A 20,346-nucleotide genomic window follows, 5' to 3' on the forward strand; every position below is an offset into this window, starting at 1 on the left:
TGGATGACTACATCTGGATTTCAGTGCATTGGTAAGTCCTACTGGGGAAATAAATGGGAAGATGAAGACTGGGAGGTACAGTTGTGCTAAGTTCAGGTAACATGGACATACAGCATTGCATTAGCTCATTCCTTTGGACAATCTCCAATGTACCCACAGCTTTTGAGTCAGGAAGAGAAACATGAATTTCAAATAGCTGGGCAAGGGGGTGTAGCTGAGTAGAATATTCATATCAATAAATGGCCAGATTCCAACACCTTTGAAGTGGTAGATTATTTTGGTTTTCCATAAAAGCAGATCTTGATGAACTCTAATGAAATCTAAAATATTGTAGACTCTTTAGCCAGTCAAGAGGTAATCACAAACACTGACTTGCTGTGGGGAACAAACCTGCAGAGTAGTTGCTAACATTCAGGCAGCACAAAATAGTTCTGTCACTGAAAAGGCTAATTAAAAGATCTATATTAGTAAAGAGCTAATTATATGCAAATTTTTGAAAGATTCAGGCATTAGGTGAGATTAAGAATGGTGTCTATATTAGCACTGAGATGAAATTAGGAAGTTTAAAATTTTGTCAGAGCTTCAAAAAAAAAAAAAAATTAAAAAAAAAAAAGAGTCCAGGCAATGAGGTCTGTGGAGTAACTTAGTAACTTCTCATGGGAAGGAGGGAAGTTTCATTTCTTGGGACAATAAAAGAATAGCCAAAAACTAGGCAATAAGTTGCAGAAAATGGACATACATTGTCATGGAGATTAATTAAATGAGTTGTGTGGCACAAGAGGCATTTTAAAATCTCTGTCTCTATTATCTTTAGTACGGAGACATATCATACTTGTATAACAATCCAGTGATTTTTGTAGACTTGATCTTTTGACACCAACACATAAATATACCTCACCAAATTCCTCTGTTTCTCTCAGCCATTGTAGCTTAGACTTTTATATAGATCACACCATGCCCTGCTGTTCTGTTCCCATCTGGGGACATGATCGGTGACTTCCAGGTCAAATAAATTCAGCGGGGTTCAACAGCAAAAATAACACACTGACGCAAATCCGTGCGCATTTATTTAGCTGCTGTTAAGTCCGTGCTCAGGTTCAGTCCCGTTGCTTTTACTGCCCTTTTGGATGCTCTGTGTGCATGCAGGGACAGACATGGGCACTTGAGCCACACTGTCTCCAGCTGTCACTTTTCTCCCTCTATTTTCTTAGCCTTTCACTTCCACTGCTCAGCCCCCAGACGTGTTAAATCTTGGGCTTTCCCTCAGTGGTGCCCAGAGAAGCAGAGAAGATATTACCAAGGAAGCATGCAGATCTTGTACTCTCTAAGGAGACAGAAGTGTATGGTTCCTTCCCTTTGCAGGTTCCAGAGTAAGGACAACTTGCAAAAGAGGGAATTTTCCTCCTTACAATTTATTAAAGATTAGGTTTGTGCTGCATGAGCTATAATTTATGCATTTTCATGTTGGTGTTAGTTAGATGTTACTGACTGTAAACCTTGGATACCATTGTGAAATTTCCCCAATGAAATAGGTAAGCCTTGCCATACTTGTCAACTGTGTAAGCTACTTCCCAGAGTGTATCGGTAGCAAGTGACATCCCAGTGGCTTGTAGGACAAGGAATTTGCTGGAGGAGTTTGTGGATGATTTTGAAAACTGGAGAAATATGAGGGCATCATTGTTACTTCAAGAGCAGCTCCCAGGCAGGCAGTAAAGGAAGACACATGACACACACTGGTCATGGAGAAAAATCTCTCCCTGTTCCCTGCCACCCATCCAGAGTAAAGTACACTTATGGATCAGTCCTCAGAAAGCCAGCCCATCCCTTGTTTTCTCCACTGTGAGTGTCAATGCACTGAACTGATCCCATAACTCTGCTGTTTATAGTACTGGTACATCTTTCCAGACCCTGCTGGGAAGGAAAGGCTCGCTGGACTTGCCACAGTTTGTTAATGGCATGAAGCGTTTGATTTATTCCAAGCGCAAGGGCATATTCGGTACAGCCAAGACAAGCTGCAAAATTCTTCTGCTTCTCCCGTGACCTGTCATCACCTGCCTTCTAGCCAAGATGTGGTTTGGAAGAATCAGTGGGTAAACAGCATGTGGAGCAAATTATCTCTGGAAAGAGAAGAAATCTGAAGTAGTGCTGCACGCCTTGCTGGCTCTTGTGCAGCGATCTTCTCCCGGTTCTCTACAGGCAGTTAGTGGACAAGATCTTTTATTTTGTTGGTATTACCCTGTACTCTTTTCTTTTAATCTCACAGCTGTACCTGCTAGGAAGCAAGTGATGATTTTAGCACACATGGCATGAAATCAGGTTTTGCAGGGGAAATAAAAACTCACCTCTCAGAGGGAAAATGCCAAGCCTGTGCCAAGTTTCCTTTAGTTTGTTTTCTGTTTGTTACCATGTGGTTATATGTAACCTGTGCGTGTAACACAATTACATGTAATACAGTAGAGATCAAACTCTTTTCAGTTGTATGGGTGGAAATAATATGACTTGCACTCATATATACATAAGTAAATTATCCACCCATATTACAAATGACACAGACAAGCTTTTAAAATCAAATCTCTTCTCCTCTGATTTATGATGTTCCTTTCTTTTATTTTGCAAGTGTTGAGTGGGCTTTTTCTAGCTTGGACGGTTAAGACAGAGTTGTTTTCTTTCCCGCTTTTCTAGTTCCTGTATGCCAGAGAAAAGAGCTTGCTTTGATTTCAAACAATGTATAAGAACATTTCAGTTCAGAATTATAGCAACAGAATTTTAACTGACATAGTTTTGTTCAATGTTATACATTAAGATCATAGCCTAGACTGTAAAATCCACATTAAAAACCACTTAAACTATTTAAACTGCTCAGCAGTGGCAGCATGAGGGGAAAGAGGAAAAGAACAAAAACAACTGTGTCTGATCTCCCTTGCCCCTCTGTATAGGGAATCGCAGTCACGAAATTTCCCATCACTGCCCCGCTATCGGACAACGCTTCCTTACCCCCTCCAGCCGCAGCCATCCAGGGAAGGAGGTCCCTGCCTTCCCCCCTGTGCCCTGCTCCACTGCAGGGAACACTGCTGAGAGCACTGGTTGTTGGGGACAGAGCGGCCAGGGTGTGTGGGAGGACATGTGCAGGCCAGGATGGGGAACTGGAGGGAAGCGGTGAGCTCCGAGCAGTGTGTGTCACTGAGGAGGACAAGGCTGGTGGGCAGCGAGTGTAGCCTCGGCCCCGCACCAAAGGGCTGTGTGTGGGGCTGGAGGGAAGCACGCCTGGTGCATGAGGAAGGAAGGGGCGAGGGGAGAGGGCTCCTCTCCACCACTGCGAGGCCTGCTTCTCATTTTCTGTATGGCTATTTGGGGCCAAATCCTGAATGGCAGTAGTGTTTTTCCACAGAGCTGGGATGGGAACTTGGCCCTCTGTGCTTAGCTGTCCGTTCCCCCCTCCATGCGCTTGCACTCTCCTCATCATGCGCTCATTTGCAAGGAAAGTCAATTAAGTCGCTCAGGAAAGGCGAAGATGCTCAGCTAAAATGAAGTGCTGGTCTTTCTCAAGATTCAGCTTCTTTCTTGCCCAGTTGGGATCGCAGCTGGAGGGTGACTTGCTCAGCCACACTCAGTGGTGCGTCTGCAATTGTTCCTTAACCTCCTTCTACCTCCAGGACCATGCGACCAACTAATATGGGATCCCTGGGGAGAACTTGCTCTGTGCAGCTTTGTCCTCTTAACCTTTTAATGCTCTTCCAGTTTAAGCTGTTTGTGGCAAGACCCAGACTTAAATTGCTGAACGCAGATGTCACAAATTGCTTTTCAGTATGCTCTGGTGATGCCTGGAGCTGCTGACAAGACCTGAAAGGGTGAGTTTTAAAAGAAGATTTTAGTTTGGACAAGCTTTTAACTGCCTTCTCCTAGTTCAGCATCTGGTCCCACATGAGTGATGAACTGACTAGTACAAAGGGAAAAGGAAAGTGCTTTCCCAAAGAATGGGCTTTTGGACTGTGAAACTCTTTGCCAAAAGATGAAAGTGAGTGTTATAAAGAACCAGGGAATTCTGAAGAAGGTGGGAAGCCTCCTTCCAAGGCAATTTTCAAAGAAAAATGAAGAGGAAATGTGGAGCAGGGCAGTTTGCCTTCCACAGAATTACTGCTGTGTTTCTCCTGAGCAGTCCACAGAACAGACTCACAGATATGGGGACCTGGGCAAGATGGATCCTCCCTCCAGTTTGTTATGAAAGTTCCTGTTTCCTGAGGCACCTTTGATGGCTCAGGCAGGAGAGAGGCACCTCCAGAACGCCACCTGGAAAAGGCACTGCTCCTGCAGCTCTACCATCACCAAAACTAACAAACCAAAAACATGTTCAGGAAAAAAGTGTGGCCCTTTGGTACTCACCACCAAAGTGGCAGAGAAATGAAAGGAAAAATCCTCCCTCCAGCACTGCAACACATTTCTCACAAGCACTGCCACAAAAATTCCCCATCACATCCTCTGGGCTTTAATGCAATGAAGACTTGTGCCAAAAATGCTCAGGGGCAAACATGTCTTTATTTGTTTATTATTTTCTTTATAACTGTGTCCATCCGGGTGTTAATGTCCGTGATTTGGTATTCAGGTTGTATAACTGTTTTAATTACTGGAATGTCTGAAGCTTATTTTACGAAGAATGTTTTTTCTTTCTTCCTCCCCCTATCCTCCTCCTTTCACCCTGGTTTGTGGAGATGCCTGGGGTCACTGGTCTGCAGATAGTGACTAGAAGATTCTACTATGATAATTGTATTTTATGTTTAATTTTTATATTTATATTGATATTTTACAGGTCTGCTAGGCCTGATTCTGTTAGTACAGATGTCTAATTTTTTACCAGCTTTTGCTCAAAATGCTCCAATCTTGTTAATTCCTTCATCACCAGTCACAGACCAGTCCAGATTGGGAACATCTTGGTGACAGGGCTGGGTGGGAAGGTTTAAGTATTTCGCCACCAGATGCTGCTGGCTCACTGAGGCTATGTCTGTGCTGACAGACCCCAGCCCATCCTAAACACAAAGAGGAAATGGGGATGGAGAACACCTCCCAGTCCTGGCATGGCCTTTGCCAACTTGGGAGAAACAGCATCACGACACGTATGTGACTCAGGAATTTGGAGCCTGCTGGAGGGGTTGTACTTAACAACTTTGGGTCATGCAGATCTAGGACCAGGAGAGGGACACAAAGCTATCCATCTGCCTGTGCTCAGTGGAGAGAGGCAAACGCCTCCCAAGTCACTGGAGGGAAGACTTGTCTGTTTACCTGCTCAGCTTTTGGAAAGGAGATCCGGCTCACCCTGTACGCTCCCTCTGGGCGGGGAGAGGGAGGGCACTCGGACCCTCACACCCTGCACAGCAGCTCACAGCTGCACCTTGGCAACACCGCCTCATCTGCACAAGCAAGACAGGTCTTCTCATCCCTGGTGTAGCCGGACCTCTGTCCTGATGGGACACAGCTCTGTACCTGCTTCCCAACTGCTGCTCACAGCCTGCATGTTTATTTATATTTTAAATTCAAAATCTCTATGATAAACACCGGGTAGCACATAATACCATGTTTACCGTCGCTCCTCCTGTGAGCAGATTTCTTAATTGTCTCAAGTGATGACTGTATATTGCACTAACGCTCCCAGTCCCCGTGAGACCTCACGCTTGCCTGGCTTTCCTGCAGGGGCTTTCTCAGAGCAGATGGTTTTGCACTCAGAGGCTGTGTTTTTTCTAGCAGGAGGAACAGTTACAGCCCAGTGGCTGAGCAGTCCCCAAGGCAGGTGTGGGACCGACTCTGGAAAGAGCCTTCTGGCAGGAGCAGGGACAGATCATAGCTGGTGCTGCTGCCTGCTGAGAGAGCAAAGGAACACAGGACAAAGCACAGCGGGCTGGGCACAACCCGTTCCTGCAAAAGCACATCGGAACCTTCAGATAATTTTAAACAATATTTTGCAGTAACAAAAAAAAACACTTGATTAGTTCTCACTCTGTCTGAGCACTTTCCCATCCTATCTTTCACAAGAGCACTAGCTAATCAGGCAATTTTTATGTATTACAATGAACAACCCTTTCCCGTAATGATTTTCTGCGCTCCTGGCACACTTTTCTTTGTTGTATTGGACAGCACTTAGAGAGATGATTATCCCCACTCTGCAAATGAGGAAGATGAGATACAGAAGAGTTACGTGATCAGGTCAAGATCCAATCACATTCACAGAAATAGGTAAGAAAGGTCACAAAATCCAGACAGCTGTGTAAGATCACTTGGGTTTTTCTCATGGCACAAACATTGGTTCATTCCCTGGCACGCTGCACTGCATAGGGACATTTATTACCAGTAAAGTTTGTTTTCTGTACTTAGTTGTTCCTTATAAACTGAGCACTAACAGAGATCCACCAGTCTTGAGAGGGACTGTGCAAATACTTATTTAACCTATTACCAATGGTTATGGTCATTTGGACACATACACATGTGTACATCTGACATGAACTCTGCATATGGAAACTGCTTTGTAAACACAAAAAGCAGCTGCTTTTGAAGTGTCATATTTTGAGGCCTTTTTTGAAAAAAGCAAATGTCAAAGGAATGCCTCCGCAAGCCCCTAAAAAATTCAAGTGCACATATTTTGACTAATCTCTTGCCAAAGTTTGTTTTTAATTGGCATTTTTTACATTTAATTACCATATATAAGTGCAGAAATGCACGTCAAACCACAAAAATCTCTCTATTTTATTTCACACTCACAATAAATTACAGTAAAATTGTCAAAAGCATGTATTTTTTAACAAACTTGGAAGCCCTCTGTCTTGAGCAGGGACAGTCACAGTTTTTGTATCAAGTCCACTCTGGAATAAAGCCATTTCTCTAAAACCCTCCTATTCTTAGACTAGGAGAAGAACTTAGTGAGATGCTGTTTCTCAAAAATAGTAACAATATGTGCTCAGTAAAGCAGCAGGGGTAACCACAAGGGCTTCCAGAAAAAGATTTTACTTGCATGTAGCAAAGCATTTCCACCAATATTTTGGAGACAAAGTTTTGGGGATAAATTCAACCTCTAAGTTCCACAGACTCCAAATTTGAAACACCTTAGGGTGCTGACCATTACTATGCTCCTGGGACTCATTTCAGGAGTGCCAAACACTCCTTGTCTTTACTGCCACACTGGGAATTAGGGAAGCTTTCTGAAGGTTGGGCTGGCAGTGTCTCAAAAATCAGTTGCCTGCTAATGAGTTGCCACCTCTGATGAGCTGATTGTGAATTTTTCAAGTCCTTTCAGTTATGAAGCTGCTGTCCACCTGATCCTGTCACTGCCGATAACATGCCTTTCCACTAACTTTAACGGCCTTTGGAGTGGCCTGTGGGAGGAGGTTCTGGACCTTAATACAAACCTGCCCTTGGGGATGGAAAGGCACAGCCAGTCTGTGAGCACATTAGAGGTTTAACACTTTGGTGACCTGAAGGCAAAGCTTGCTATGGAAGACTCCATCTCATGGCTGTGTGGTAAAGGGCATACGGAGTGGAGGGCAATGCAACGCTAATGAGGGTTGAACTAATGTCCTGAGAAACAACAAAGTGAGCAGCTATGAGCAAAGGGCTTTAAAGAGACTATGGTATAAGTAACCTAAATCCACCCAAGTCAGCAGCCACCAAAGGTGCTGTGGTGGCTTCCCTCTGACTCCTCCATAGCTCCCCACTGTTTCTGTTCTGTGGGCAGGTTGAAAGCTTCACGCAAACACAGGCTTTAAACCGGTTGTGAGGAGTGGCGCTCAGCAGCCTCACAGTTACCCCACCATGAGGAGGAAAAATCCACCGTCAGAGATGGCAGGTGGCACCATGGCTGTAAATGGGATGGAGTATGCCTCAGAGCATGGGCTTGGCCTCCCAGCTGAAACACTAATATAAAAGTAGGCAACTTTTCCTCATGGCCTCACTAGCAGTGGACTAAAACCTTCTCCGAGCACCAGTCCACTTATATTATTCCTCAAGGTTTTACGTGTTTGTTTGTTGTCATGTTATGCAGCATAAGTGTAGTCCTCTGGCAACAGGACAGAAACACTGTGGGTGACAGACAAACAGGCTTGGCTGCTCCACCTCCATCCTCCTCATCCTCTCTGGACAGATGAGCGTGTCTCTAAACTTGTTTCACTTTTACCATGCACACAGGAGACAGGGCCAAAGCAGCTTTGATGAAAGGCGCTGCACGTGGTCTGTGAGAAGAGAGGATTTCTCCTCTTGCTCTGCAGTGCCCTGGCTGAGATTGGTGAGAAAGGGGTCTGAGCCATGGGGTCTGACAGAGGTTGCAGCACTTCCTTCCCCTCACTTCTGCAATGCCATCGATCCCCAGCGAGTAACGCAGCACCCCAAATAGTGACCAGACCCATCCCAGGGTGAGGGCCCTCGAAGGACTTGCTTGCAGCCGTCCTGTCCAGCCTTCCTCTGCTGGCTGTGATTTAATGTGACATCTCAACGTTGCCAGATCTTATCTTTCATACATAGTCTTGTGATAGCTGATGATTTAATGAGAGCATAGTTGTGCAAACAAAAGGTTACCTGAACAGCTGAGGTCTGGTTTTTAAATATTTTTTGGGGGTTTTTGGTTTTTTTTCTTACATTTTTACAACAAACACCTTTCTGATTTTCACAGGGAAAAAAAAACCAAAAACCTTGACATTGAAAAGAAAGCAACATTTGTTTGTTTTGTGGGGTTTTTAGCCAGTCTGATTGTTTGGGGGATAGAAAAGGCTCAGTGCCAAGGCAGTTGTAGGGTCAGCTCAAATAAAGACCTCTCAGGCTTCAGGGATTTTGAGAAACAAGTTCGTTTCTCATTAACTGCCTTCGCACACTGGTTTTATTTATGCTACAGCTATGTTTGTTGATGCATTGGCTATCCTGTCTGGCCAACTGCTTAATCTCAACCTATCCAATGTAGGTTTGTGGAAATGTAGCAGCAGATGGATACCATTGTTCCAGTAAATCTTTTTTACAGTGTTTGTCTTTGTTTACAGTGTGAAGGAAGGGACTCTGAAGGAATCCAGAAAGCCAGAGATTTCAAAGACTTTGCAGATTACTCATGGAGCAGACTCACCACAAGTCTGACTGAAGCTGGTGGGTTACCCATCATAGCTCTGGCAGCAGCTTATCTGGGGAGGTGCACCACAGGCAGAGGTTTGTGCTACTGAGCTGCTGGACATCTGTGTTGCATCAGGAGAGATTAAGGACAAGCACAGCGCAGACAGGTAGTCCAGACTATCTGCTCTGTTTGATTGGGACCTTTGTCATTAGATCAAAACCAGTTTGCTTAGATGTGATATTTTTTTAAACTTTAATCCTTTTCAGAGTCTGGCTGAAGTTATTCACTCACTGTCCTGCATCCACCATCCATTTCTTTGAGATCTAAGTAAAAAAAGACAACACTGAGTAGATAAAGATATAGAGAGAGACAAATGAGAGCTGATTGCGATTGCTTTAGTATATTTTTTTCACTCTTCAGATTTTTTTTTTAAAGATTTTGAAAAACAAGGAAAGTAAATCAAGCTCTGCAGGGGAACTGAAATCTTGCAGTGGAAGCTAACAGAGTCCATCTTAGCTCAGATAAAATGTGCTGTAACAACTCCCAGAGCAGCCAGAGAAGACAAGAGCTGGAATACTCCCCTCTTTGCACCCAGGTTCATTCCAGGTCCATGACTCCAGCTCCTCAGTCACTGGTGTAGTGTGCCCCTGGGACGATCAGTACAGGAGGTGACATCATTCAGCACCTGGTTCTGGCTGTAACAGCCAAGAACCTGAAGTACAAACCCAAGAAATCTTGTGTCTCAGAAATCCCAGTTCTAGAAAGATAAATACAGTTTCTAGAGAGGATGCATATGATCCTAATTTCAGTTAGGATGTGTACAGGGAGTGAACTTGCCTCTCAATACAAAAGCTGAAGTCAGCACAGCCAAAGCTAAATGCATTGGTCTTCTCACTTAGAGGCAGTAACAGTCTGTGGACACACTGGGATATCTCCAGCTAATCCTGTGCAGACTGGCACATTCATGATGCAGACAGCTACGAGGCTGGGTCCCAAAAGCAGGGTAAGCTACGAGGAGTTCCCCTGGTCAACAGCAGCACAAGCACCTTCGCAGCACTCTGGCTACCCATGCTGCAGAGCGTGCCCCATTTCAGCACATCCCAGCCACTCGTGGAAGCCAACAAGCTTCCTGTGGCCCCACAGGCCATGCTTGCTGCGGGTGATAGGCTGGTGGAAGGACATTTCAAAATGACAGATGCTCTTCAGAGGCCAAAAACTGTTTCTAAGTGGGTTTTCTGCTTATAAGCAGGTCACACAAACTCCACCTCAACATGCCCTGCCTCCAAGAACCTGGGAGGCTCATTTTAGAGAGATTAATGAGTTCTTTTACAAGCTGCTGAACTTGTCTTAGTGTGTCCTCGAGCTGGCGACATTATTTTGTTGGAACCAAGGCAGGTTAGTCCTTCCACTTGTGCTTGCTGAGAGCAACCTCAAGGTGTCCAACAGTACCATGGTCAGGCTGTGTTCATCATTCCCCAGTGCAGCTGAGATTTTCTGTCAGGTGAAATTTAGAGGCACATTAACCTGCTTGACAGGAACAGTGAGTCACAAACAGCTCCTGAGGAGAAATGTCCGCACTGTGGAAAAAGTTTCAGGGTTTTCTAGGCTGCAGTTTGATACATTTACTATTATATTTGCAGTCTCAAAGATACTACCCCCTCCCCCCGAAAAAGAAAAAAAAACCAAAACAAAACAAAACATAACCTTCCTAGAAACACAGCTGACTTTGCTGCCTGAATTTTGTAGACATTTCTGTCTCTAAATATCCAAAAGCAAAATCAGCTATGAGACTTTCTCTTCATGCCCACTATTCTGCTACTAATTTCAGAATTGTTTGGTCTACATCACGAGGGCTGGTGGTGGCCAGTGCACCTGCTCCAGAGTCAAATCAGGAGTCAAGAAGAAATGCCCTTTCCCTGGCTGCTTGCATATGCCTGTTTGTCCCGCAGAGTTTCCCGCGTTGTTGGCACTGGTGGTGGAGCTGTACGTGTTGCTGTGCAGGGGCCTGGCTTGGCAGCTCTGCCCTTGGCAGCTCTGTAGAGCAGGAAGGGAGAGGATGTGGCACCCTGGGGTCCTGGCTGTGGCACAGTGCAGGGATTCCTGTTCCATTTTTCATTGAGAAGCAGCTCTTTCCCAGTCGGTGCACGAGTGAGGCAGTGCTACTCCGCTGATTTCTATCAGGGTTCTTCACAACCAGGGCACTTCCAGGGAGACCTGAGGGGAGACTGGGATTGATTTGACCATGCCAGGCAGCTTGGGAAGAGCAACTGGTACTGGTTGTTTCCAGTCATTTGCTTTAGGAAGAGGACTTATTCCTAGCTGGTGGTGATGGCTATTGTCAGAGATGTTTAAAACTAGGGTTAATAGTGCCTCTGGTATCTTTGACTTGAAAGTGACCATAACTGGAAAGAAGTCTTTCTACCAAAATGTTGGGTTTGCTGGTTTAGTTTCATCTTCTAGATAGTAGTGTAGCCAAGCGGCATTAATCAGTTCTTTCCTTGTCTCATGCTCTCTCACTCTATGTACTTGTATGGCTCTCGTCACACTCGTATCTGAGTGCCTCTCCCCCAAAGGAATGTAAGAGTAAAAATAACTCTCTATCTCCTTTCCCAGGCTGGAGAACTGCCTCCAGTTTATAGTTTCCTAAAAGAGCATTGCACGTACTTTATCCCAAAAGAGCTCTTTTCCTTGGCAGGAGCATCTGACGGGAAAGTTACATCAAACAACAGCTGAAGGTAAAGAGAATAGGGAGAAATCTTAGGACCTGAGTCTGGTCGTAGACGTGTAACACAAATGTGATTTCTGTTACGTTTCTGTAATCTTAAATTACACCACAAAAGGCACAAAGGAAATAGATATTTACCTGCAGTACTATACCTATTTAATTTGAGTGCAGAATATTTTGGGATACACCAGTTAATGCTGTAGGCCACTATGAAGATGTAAAATGCTATGTATGTGCTAAGTACTATCATTACTAAAGCTGAACTGAGTAATGTAGTAAAGACGCTGCAGAGTAATTAAAAAGAAACTTAATTCCTTCCAGTTGTTTTGGGGGGGCAGGAGCACTAAAAGACTAAAGCCTCTTACAAAGAATTAGCACTGTTAGCTGCACTTGCTGTAGGGAGAGACATATTTGTTTCCTGGCAAAAGACCTTTTCCTAGATAACCCCATAAATTAGGTACTTCCAATTAAATCAAACAATGTGTTTCTTTTTAGAGATGCTTTATTGCTTGATAGTGATGCTAACAATCTATAGGAAAAGATTTTTCAATCCAAATACTTGAAAGTAGTGCCACTGTAAAGGAAGGTATTTGGCAATAAAGCCCACCTGGTAAGATCGTGAGCAGGGAGATCAAGAGGCATTCCCTACTACACTTCCAATGTAAGAAAGTTCACTTTGACCAATTTATACCACCACCACTTTTCTGTTTTGACAGTCATTTCTGCCTTGTCACCCTGGTTTCAGCAAGCCTTGATGCTGATCCCATGTATCCCAAAATTACAAGCTTCCACTGGCATCAGGAGTATATACAGGGAGGAGAAAATAAGACAAAAAACTTAATCTGTGTAGCCAGTATTCTGTATTAGCAGTGACATATTCTTCAGAGGAAGATGCAAAGAATTGTAGGTTAGGTGTTTAAAACAGTATTTTCAGAGTTGCCAAAGAGACAGGCCTCTAGCCTGGATTTTCACATGCTCCTTGGTGCCCAACTCCATTTACTGTGGCAAGAGGTGAGAAGTTAATGGAACAATTAACAAATGCTTTTGATCATCCACGTACAAAAAGAGCCAAAGAACCTTAGAGTACTTGTTTAGAGCAAAACATAGCTGGGGCATTACATACTATTTTATCTACAGTAGAAATCCTACTTGGAAAAATATGTGCCCTTGTCTATACTCCTACTTGCTAAGAGAAATCTTACAGCACATGGAAGAATTTTTCTTAGACTTCTCTGGTATGTAAATGCCTGGTAAGTGGCAACATGCATTGTTTATAAGGCAGCCAAATCCCCAGGTGATTCAAGTTTGAAGCACTGATGTGTATAAGAGTGCATGTGAAATCAAAGAGCTCATCCGGGAAAGCTTTGTGATGTATTCCTTTTAGGGAAGGCAGGGAGGCACCTGCATTATTCTTGAGTTCACAACAAGCTAGCTGAAATTGAATTAAGCCTTTGACAGCAATCTTTAGCCTGTTTTATCTGAACGGCTGAACTCTGTGTGAGGTTACATACAGAAAGGAGTTATTTTGCATTAGCAAAGCAGATTAGATTTTCATATTTTACTCTTTGTTGTGACCTTGGATATGCATAAAATGACAGTCAGGTGAGACCTCATCCGGGCTTGGTCCTTAGGGAGAAAGGGAAAGAAGTGTGTGATAAAACTCTTGACTATACAATTATCTGAGAGAAGACCCTCACAGCCAGCACTTCCGCACTCCTGCATGTTGTTGCTCCAGGCCAGAGCTCTCTCAACCCCTTTCCTCACTTAGATAACTTATAAAATTAGTATAACACAACACATTTTCAGAATTGACTTGAGCCTTAATCAATGTTTGTTCAGGGTCCTTGATAAAATGAGTTTTTGCTATTCGCTAGTTAAGTGCCTTGATGGAATAAAAAACAGAAACACATTCAAGAGGAAGGTACATTCTGGAAACTCTCCTCAGGACTTTCTACAAAAGAGCATTAGCATTTAACTGCACCAGCAGACAAAGCAGAGTAGCCCTGGAGTTCAAGGGTGGTTAGACTGGCATGAAGTTGTTACTACACCTATTCCTCAACAGCAGTTTTTACAAGGGCTTCTAGCACCATGCATTTCTCTTGGAGAATTTTGTCCCTCTGGCAGCTCTAGCCATGCTCTGGACAGCCCAGGCCAGCAAAAGGGGTCCTGGCAGCTGGCTCAGGCACCGTTTCTAGTGGTCAGACGTCACTCTGCACTGACCCACTGGTAATTACTTTTTTTCATGTATCTTCATGCTGCAAGTATTTAATGCATCTGATCCTGCACCAGCAATTAAACCAAAATTCCCACCAAGATCAGAAATCAATTTGCTTTAGCAAGAATAGATGTTTGTCTAGTGTTTCTGTGCATGAGTTTTCCTTAAATGCATTACTGCTTGGCTCCATACAATTAAGCACACTTGCTAGTTAATAAAAACTGACTCCCCCAAACCATATACCTCTTGAGTTTAGAAATGCTCTGGTGTCATTAAATGGTGGGGGACTTGGCTGACATCCAGTGACTCTCATTTTGGCCTAACTCTTAAAAAATCACACTCTTTAAAGTGAAGTTAACCAAATGGCTTCAGTATATTTCATTGGCCGTTCAGAGTGGTGTTCATCTCACCTAGCACTGAATAATGAAAAGACACAGGAACCACTAAGCTAAGTGCCTAAGGCAGGTGAAGAGACTGCCAGGCCTGTGGCTCTCTATTGACAACAGAAAAAAACTAAAAGACTAACTCAGATCATGGTGCATGGTTTTTAGACAGCGTAAGTTACCATACTCAGGATACCAGAAAAATACTGTGTGATTTCACAGTTAGCTGACATCAGTCTAAACCTCTGCTAGATGGAGGCAACCCGCCATCTCTCACTCCCTGCCTTGACTGATCCTTCCCCAGAACAGAGAAGAGGAATCCTTCCTCTTTTTTTCCTTCATTCTTTTCCTTCATTCTTAGCTTGTAAGATTATTTTAAAAGTACCTGATCTGTCTGGATATGCAGCTTCCCCAAATGCTATCAGTAAAGGCAGTGGCAAGATGAATCTAGGGCTGCTTAAGCCTGTCAAGAAATTGCACCATCTCTTTGAAGCAAAGTTTCATTTTGCCTAAAACTTGTTTATGCAGGAAGATTTTATTAGTTACATTGGTAAAAAGTGTAGAGTTAAATAATATCGTTTACATCAGACTGTATTTTTCTGTGAATATTGTTGTTCGGGAATTATAGTGGTAGGTTTTGATTTATCATAAATTAATTCTAAAATATTATTGACTAAACAGCAGGAGAAAAAAAAAGAAGGGGAAAAAAACCCCAAGCACCGCAAACAAAACACATTCTTCTCTCCAAAGAAACAAATTCACACTAGGAATTATTCCAGTAAAACTAAATCAGTTTGAATTCATACTTTTGTTTATGTCACTATAAGTTTTCCATGTAGGCAAACCCATATAGGCAAGTTACATTTTACATTATAATGAGGTTACAATGTGCTAATCCCCTTGGACTGAAGCAATTATCACCTGCCTGCTAGGTGTTAAATGCTGCATTACAAGGGGATTATTTTCTCTTTTGTTCTGACTGAGGCCTGGTCTACCCACAAATTCACACTGGTTAAACTAATTCAGGAGGGAGTTTGCATTTCGCCTCCTCTGAATCAGTTACATATTGCACTAATAAAACTGGACTCAATCACAATTCCCTTGATACGCTGTAATTCAAAGTAGTGAAATAATTATTTCTGTGCTACCTGGCCATTTACCATTATTCTTTAGCTGCAGTTATTTGCTTTTATTTGTAGCACATTTTATATTATAGTTGTGTGTTTTCTCTTCCACAGCCTAGCTTTGAACCTTGCGAGTTTCGGACTTCTTCAGTTCCTGGAATGACGCACAACAAATGTCGGTGCCATGAGAAGTAGGTCAGCAATTGCCCCTTTTTTTTTTCCCTTCTCACACAAGTGCAATAAAATAGTGCCAGGGGACAGTTGGCTGTCAGAGGTGCAGTCTTTTGAACAAACTATAAACATCTAGCCATTTGTAGAGCTCTTCCAACTCCCATGTCAATCTTCACAGCAGTAATGAAATGTTGCTGCCTTGAGTGTCCTGGGTGAGTTCCAGTTACATTATTACAGTTTACATGTCTCAGTTTCCTTATAACTCATTTGTGTGAAGTACCGATCACAAAGCTTTTGTGAAGACATGCATCCAGTTTAGAGGCATCTGTCTACCAGTTCAGAGCAGATTGTGGTTTAGTGATGGTTGAGGGAGCTGTACCCGTGCACACACTGCACACAAACACATATCGCTCCTCATCTACAGTCTCACTGAACACAGACAAGGAGAGAAATACCCACTCCAGTGTGTGCCTCAGATCTCATATCCTGAGCTGGCCCTTTGTTGCTTACTTCAAAGCTGGAAGATGTTTCTTGGCATGAGCCATTGCTCCCCGTTCTGCTGGGTGTGTTCATAATGCTCCCAGGCACAGCCCAGACCCACTGCTCTGGGACACATCTCCTCCTACCTTTCTCTCCACACTTCCTCACAGGTTGCAGGAGAGACTATATTTCTGTAGCCAGGCAACTCATGACTGCTTATAGTTGTACTGGATTTGCCCAAAGTTTTGAGAACATTGTCTTATTTGGATGAAAGACACCATACAGTACTAATGTCCCTACAATTTGTTAGTTGTAATGTATCCAGAGACTCCTTGAAGGCCAGTTAAATTGTGCCTATTGTTTCAGAAACTTGGAAAAAATTATGCAAATTATCTAAAATAAAAATAGAATTTATTGTGGCAGTGTACATGCTCTTCATGAGTCTGAGCCCTGCAGACACTGTCAAGAAGAAAGCATGTAAGCTTCATGCAGCTTTTTTCCTATGCCATCCAAAGCTCAAATATCCCAGTTTTTGCATAGCTTACTTGAGAAAACTTTCTTCTCAACACCTGTGATTAGTTTCTCCACATGGCATTATATAAAAAGTTACCTCACTTCTGTCTTCCCTCTTCTTCAGGATCCTTTGATTAACATTTTTGATCTATAATCTAATTAGCAAAATTCTAGCTCTGGAATACTTTGTCACTGTCTTCTGCAGACAAACACTATGCCTCTGTAATAATGCCCAGTCTCCTCACTAGACTTACAACCATTGTTTTTCAGTGGCTGTCTTGTAAAAAACAAATACAATAGTACAGATGATGTTGTGCAATATTAAACACTACTCTCTACATTTTACAGAGACACTTTTGACAGACACTGTCACAAATACTATGTGAAAAGCCATCTCCACGTGCGCCACGTGTAGGAAATAAGAAGCCATCTCATTGTCTGCAAATGGATTTTTAAACAAGATGTTACCTCTGACATTGCATTGAGGCAAGAACTGATTTTTATGTGAATAAGAGTTACCAACAAGACAGCAGAAATTAAAATCTATTCATACTTTTTCAAGAGTGAGATGTGCAGTCACTGCAGTCCTCCATTCCATGCTCTGGCACCTTCTCTCCTTCTCTTGAATAATCTAATAATAACTGAAGTTTCCACTCCAAAAAGCCTTGTGCATTAATCATCTGGTCTGTCGAGATCTCAGCTTAATTATTGTCAGCCTGCATCTCTGCAGCTAGGAAATTACATTACGAGTTACTCCAAAGTAATGTCAGAGTGCAAGAGCTGAACGGAGAAGGGGTAGCTGGCCTTCACCGTGTAACAGCAAAGCATCCTCTGCAGGACACTGCTGAGCTGGTGTACAGCACTGTTTCCAAGGGAAAAAAATAAAATTGATGCAATCAATTTACTTCACGTTTTGCCTTGTCTCAAAAATTATTGAGTCATTAATCTTAGCAATGTCATGGTGTTGTCATTCACTGAATTCAATTAAACAGGAGCTCACCATTAGAAATCTCTGTGTTCTTCACATGCAGTAATACCCTTCTTGACCGTAATGAGTGGAGCTCCCCTTGTTGAATCAGGGGGAATTTAAAGAAAAAGAGCTAATGAAGATGAACAGGGTAAACTGCTTCAATATCTTATACACACCTAGCCCTGATAGCACTGGTCCAAATTCTTCTCATATAGGCATAAGCATTAAGTGGAAATGCAAGTTCACAAGCTTCATTTCAGGGCCTCCAGCTCTTGTGCTCTTCCATTCTCTAATTTCTGTTTTTACTGAGCTAATGCAGATTTTCTGGAACAAGAGGCCAGGGGCTTTCATGCACCAGGGCACCCAGCTGCCTTCCTCAGAAAACTCTGGTGCAAAGCAGATTTGTGCCCTTGTGTCATGGAAGCCACTGCTGGAACAGCACAGTGTTGCAATGCAGAGAATTGTTCACCAAAGAGGAGTGCTGACGGTCTGAAAGAAAACTAGCAGGTCTGAAGAGAAATTGGAAAAAACAACATATGTCAAGAGGTTAATTGAGCTGAAGCTAATTTACACTGCATGAACAAGCAAAAGTTTCTGTGATGCCAGACAAGAGTGGAATTAACATGGGAATATCAATGAAACGGCAGTACATTAGATCAATAGATCATCAAGAAAAAAAAAAAAAATCTGATCATGTCTAAGGGAACCGCCAGAACAAAAAGTCACATAGGAGACTTGGTTTTGGCCAGCAGGTTGAAATGCTGTCATGGGGAACGCTACAAAAGATGGCACCCGGGCTCTGATGAAGGGAGCGCATTGCTGCTGACCACTAGGGAATGCTCAGGGGGGTTTGGGGTTACCTCTATTTTACACATGAGCACTCTGCCAGGAATCCCAGGTTACCACTGACTGGTCTCAGGCCACCTTGTGACATGGGCTGCAGGTTATTAGCAATAACAAATGTTTGTTTGATTCCCTAAGGATGTACAGCTGGAAGATAACAGGGCTGCACCTAAAGTAATTAGTCTTGCCTGTCAGCAGAACTAATCAGATACAGCAATAGTGATAACAATAGGATGATGGGCTTCTGCTTTTGTGTGTCTGTGCTCTGCCTGCAGTGCTTGTGTCATCTCACAGGCACCAAACTCAGCCTTAACTCCAGTCCTTATGCTGCTAAGTGCTCCATACAAAATGTGTGCAGGATACCACATGGGGTACTTTTTGACCTGTTTCCCGAAAATACTGATATGAAATAGGGTCATTGCATGTATTGGCTGTCCTGTGGTAGTGTCACAGGCCTATATAAAGTCAGTGGCAGGCAGTGTAGATGCACATGGTGAAAGAGGGTTCTGGCATTGACTCTGAAGATCTTCCTTCAAAAGAGACAGAAATGGAAGAAGGGACAGAGCACACAGGTACACACACAGAGCACACCATGATCATGTAAACACGGGACACAGTCAATGACTACAAAGTGATTCTACTCAGTGTGTGATGTTAATGCACCTAAATTACAGGGTGTAGGCTGTATTAAATCCTCAGGTAAGTAGACTAATTCAGATGTGTATTATATTTTCTCTGCAGCATAATCCTCTTTAGAGGATTACTTTATTCCCAGATGAGGGCATCTGCACAAGGAGTTCAATGCACTTTAACCTGTGCGTATTGACCTTGTACCGTTAACCAACTTGCTTTCAACATCCTGAATGCACCTGTGACAGACCAAAGTTGGTAGCACTACAGCTCTAATCTCCACAAATATCTAAAGACCCACATGCCTTTGGTGTTATGGATCAAAGAGATGAGGGCAAGTTATGGCTCACACTGTGCTCCTGTGAACAAGAGGTATGACTTCAGCATTGCAAAGGCAGTGCTGTCGTTGTCACCGGTACTGCCCCAGACCTGTGCTGGGAAAGGAGCATCAGGAGCTGAGGAGCTTTGCTCTGTCCCTCATCAGGTGTAACCATTGGAGGGGTACTTGAGAAGCAATGTATGCATCTTCATCTCTGGTCATTTCCTGGCCTCCTAGGCCAGACACAGTTTCTTTCAGAGAGCACATTAGATTCTGGTCTAGTCCTGTATCGGTTGCTCAGTGCATGCTTTGCATATTCAGAGTGTTTCAACAGGCTTTGTAATGACTCAGGGCACTGATTATTGTTCATACAGTGGACAGATATAGTGGCTTAACTCCTTACAATTCCCCATAATTTGATTACTGATCCTTTCTTGGAGATAGCTCCTTCATCAGAAGAGAATAGGTGCCTGCCTTTACAATATCTCACTTCATCTTTCTTAGTGCAAGCCAGACTTCAGGGGAAGCATCACCGAATTTTGAACACCAGAAGGAAGGCAGGTGTCTTGGCAACAGCTTGCATCAGAGCATGCTAAGGTCTCAACTGCCTCAGGGTTATTCACCAGGATGCCTTGGTCAGAGTCCTGCAGTCCTGGTGCAGCAAGTGACCAGTGGCTGGTACTCATCAGGAAAACAGTTTTGCAGGGAGCAATGTACTCTGAAGTCTTTGCTTTATTAAGAGGAGAAGTGTTTGCCTAGTGAAGCACAAATAAGTTTCAGGAGCATGTGAAGCTAATATTGCTTAACTTCTACTTCATGAAATTGTTACAGTGAAATTGGAAAAGTCAGTGAAAATACTCACAGACTGGTCCCTCAGCATATACACTCTTGTATCAACTTCAT

This window comes from Pterocles gutturalis, unplaced genomic scaffold (genome assembly GCF_000699245.1).
Source record: "Pterocles gutturalis isolate BGI_N339 unplaced genomic scaffold, ASM69924v1 scaffold6650, whole genome shotgun sequence".
In the NCBI taxonomy this organism is placed as follows: Eukaryota; Metazoa; Chordata; class Aves; order Pterocliformes; family Pteroclidae; genus Pterocles; species Pterocles gutturalis.